Source organism: Elephantulus edwardii, unplaced genomic scaffold (assembly GCF_000299155.1).
Source record: "Elephantulus edwardii isolate Elephantulus edwardi_28Jun2011 unplaced genomic scaffold, EleEdw1.0 scaffold00196, whole genome shotgun sequence".
NCBI lineage: Eukaryota > Metazoa > Chordata > Mammalia > Macroscelidea > Macroscelididae > Elephantulus > Elephantulus edwardii.
Window position 1 is genome coordinate 1,770,626 of NW_006399946.1, and position 3,849 is coordinate 1,774,474.

The window sequence follows — 3,849 nt, forward strand, 5'->3', positions numbered from 1 at the left end:
TTAGTAAGGTTTAATAATGGAGATCGGGTAGCCTGCACATTCATGTTTTAAGTTGCTCACCATTGTGATCGTCACGCCATTGACAGTTCCCAGCTCCCCTTGGATAGTGAAGATGTCCAGCAGGGCCTGTGAGAGAGGCTCTCCAACATAATCTCCAGCATTGATCACTGGCCTTTGGCAGTATTTAGTTGCCAACTCCATGGCTCCAGGCTGAGTGTGCCAGAGGATGATGACATCAGCATAGCAGCTCATGGTCTGGGCAGTCAATCCAGGAACCCGCCTTCTGGATAGATGATGTAGTTTCAGAGAAGATGAGCACAACACCCCTATGCCAGGCCATGGCTGCTGCAAAGGAGTTGCTGGTCCTTATGCCTACATCATGCTACATGTAGGCCATCACCTTCTCCTTGAGAATGTCCAGGCTCACTGTTAGAACCTCTACTTGTAATATTATTGCTTTTAATTTTTGACACATGTACTTTTAACTTGTTAGTTAAATGTGTGTCTTCTAGGCTGCAATACTTCCATGATACATCTTCAAGGATATGAACATGTATGGCTAAGCACAACTGATAACAGTGCATCTAAATTCCAAAATCAATCTCCACAATAGTCTACATCTTTTCTATTGCCTAAGGGGTCCTTTAGAGTAGTGAGAGAAGATCTTCACCCTGAAACCTATAGCGTGTCTTTTAAGCAGGAAGTAGCTAAGAGAATACACAGTCCTCTTTTCCTTGTGAATCAGGGTGAAATCTCTCTCAGGGAGGAGTAATAGGGAATAGCAAAGGACACAATGACAAAGGAGATTAATCAGAACTGGTTTTGACAAACACGGTGGCAATGGGACAATTAAAACAGACTTTCAAGGAATATTCAACCTGAATCCTTCTGATCATATGGAGATTTTTGAAAGTATTTCTTTGAGTTTATTATGTTTAATTTGTTTTATTTGTTTGTGTATAAGCATCAGGATGGATGGTGAAGAGATTGAGATTGTTCACAGCTTTGGTTTGCTTGGCTCCACAATCAACACTCTTGGCACCAGCAGCCAGGAAATTAAAAGACGTATTGTCATGGGAAAGTCTGCTGTTAGGGACCTCTCTAAAGTACTCAAGAGCAACGGTGTGTCTCTGGAGACAAAGGTGCGTCTGGTACAGGCCATGGTCTTTGTAATCACTTGTTATGCATCAGAGAGCTGGACAATGACCTGGGAGGATAGGAGGAGAATTGATGCTTTTGAGTTATGGTGTTGGAGAAGAGTGCTGAAGGTGCCATGGACTGCTAAGAGAACACAGATTCATTCTGAAGAGGGTTAAACTGGGCTGCTCCTTGGAGGCAAGGATTCTGAGGCTTCATCTGACATACTTTGGTCATGTTGTAAGGAGAAACTGGTCCTTGGAGAGGGACATCATGCTTGGGAAGTTGGAGGGCAGGCGCAGGAAGGTAAGGCACTCTGGGAGATGGATTGATTTGGTGACTGGGGCAATCAGGATGAGTGTGTCAGAGGCAATGAGATTGGCACAGGACAGAGCAGAGTTTAGAGCTTTGTACATAGGGTCACTATGAGTTGCAAGCGACTCGACGGCACATAACAACAACAACAACATCTAGATGATAACATAATTATGATAAAAACTAAAGGGGGGAAATATGGGAAGCCAATACGAAACATTTGTAGTAAACAGAATGCTATTAAAAAAATAATAATAAAATGACCTTAAAAAAAAAACCCTAAATAAGTAAATAAATGAATGAATGAGAATGCCCAGGCTGTACTCTTTCTGCACCATCATACACAGCATTGAACAGGAACTACTGGTCAGACAGGATATGTTGGCTAACTAATGAGTGCAGCAGGAGTGAGTTCTGGGGGTGCAGCAGGCTAGGGGCCTCCAGGTTCTGGGGTGATGCCTGTCTAGGTACTGGTGTTAGAGGGTAGCAGGTGCCGTCAGAGGTTCCTGTCAGCTCTGACTCTGCTGCCTTCTGAGACTTCTCTTTTGGTTCCTCAGCTGGAAAACCCAAATCAGAGGCTCAGTGTATTCGAGTTGGAAGTGGCTGTCAGGAAGCCCTGGGACATTCTATCAGGACCTTTCTGATGTTGAGGTGAGCTCATTGGCGACAGGGGTGGAGGATGTAAGCTGGGGAACAGCCCTATATAGCAACTTTTGTACATCCTGCCAGTAATCGTAAGGCACCAGAAATTGCCCATCAATATAGGCAACCTTCACTCAAAGTACCACGTAGTGGACTGTACCCGTCTTGACCTTCTGCCCTTCAAAGGGTGTCCAGTGTGCCTTGGAGAAAAACATGTGATTAGGGATTGTCCATTCATGCTTCAGATCCACCTCCACATAGGTGTCTTCCTTGGGGGTGGGGGGAGATAGGTGAAAGATGCACCAAGCATTATGGTGCAGTCACTGTACCAGGTCATCCAGCCTGAGCCAGCCCTCCCTAACAGCAGTCAGCAGCAGTGGCAGCATGGTCTCAAGGCCTGGGAAGCCAGGGGGAGGCCCAGGCCCACATTTCTTTTCCAAAGTATGAGGGGCATGGTCTGAGGAAAATCAGTGACAGCTCTGTTCTTCCACAGAGCCTCCACATCTTGGGGGGGAGCCAAGCTTGAGTTGAACCTTCCCCTTCCCATGTCCAAGATGTTGCAGGTCGCTCAGCAACAGATGGTGAAGGGCCACTTCACAGCCGCTGTGCCTTTATAGCTTTGATCAGTATGATCTATCCCTTCTGTGCAATGTGACAAATGTGCATGGAGCACTGGGTCAGCTGAGCCACCATGAGGACAGCAGCAACACTCTACCTCTCTGTGCAGTCCACAATGGAAAGGTTGGATGTCTATGCCTCAAAGTGCTCCATCCATTGGGCCACACTGTCCAGCTGTAGCTTGAAGACGGTCTCACTGAAGTAGAGCTTCAACTCTGCAGCAGATTCAGCCAGAAGGCCCAGGGTCCCTATATTTTCAGATAAGGCCCTAAGGAATAAGGCAAACTTCTGTCAACTTCTGCCAACTTCTGGGCTATTGCCAGAACTGAGGCATCAATAATGGGGCCGAGTATTAGGCATGGCACACACCATGGTGACACCCCAGCCAGGGCAGCCACTGTGCCTGAGGAGAAGACCTCTTTGTGCGTCCCACCAGGTGACAAAAGGTACACATAGACATCTATCAGTCCAAGCAGTTGCACAAGCTTCCAGGAGTTCATGCAGTCAACATGTACCTCCAAAGTAGGGGCTGGCCCAATTTGGCCTAATGCCTCTACAAATAGTTAGGTGCACTTGATGTGGATGATAAAGGGCACAGAGAAATCTGCATCCAGGTGCCAGGTGTAGTAGCCCTTGATGAGAGTTTAATAACAAGCTCAAAGTGAGTCTCAGCCAACTGTTCCAAGATGCTTCCCTGTGGTGAGCACTCCCCATCCAATGCCTCCTCAAAGTGCCAGTCCACAGCTGTGACCCTGACGCCATGCTCCGTATAGAAGTCAGCGGTGCCCAGAGTAGCATACAGGCTATAGCCCAGGCTCTCCAGCAACCACAGTGTTGGAAGCAGCTTATTTTTGTTCTTATAACTGCTGATGGTCAACAAGATGTTCTTCTTGGGAATCTTAAAGTCAGTGCTTAGCATGGCCTTGAGGTAGGCCTCAAAACAGCTCTCCCTGAAACAGGCCACTCCTCTCATTCAGTGTGATTATTGAGATGCAGGGTTTTATTGCTATCATTCTGTTGAATTCTTTTTGGTGTTGTTGCTAGTTACTTCGGTCCATGCTGCTGTCTGTGGTAACTCTGTAGGAAGGAGATCTCTCAGTGTTTCCTGCAATGCTGGTCTTGTTTTTACAAACTCTC

General features: G+C 46.7%; 1 pseudogene; it reads right to left on the bottom strand.

The window, feature by feature from the left end:
• LOC102870886 overlaps positions 1–3,849 on the bottom strand; it is a 47,661-nt pseudogene continuing 43,812 nt past the window's right edge.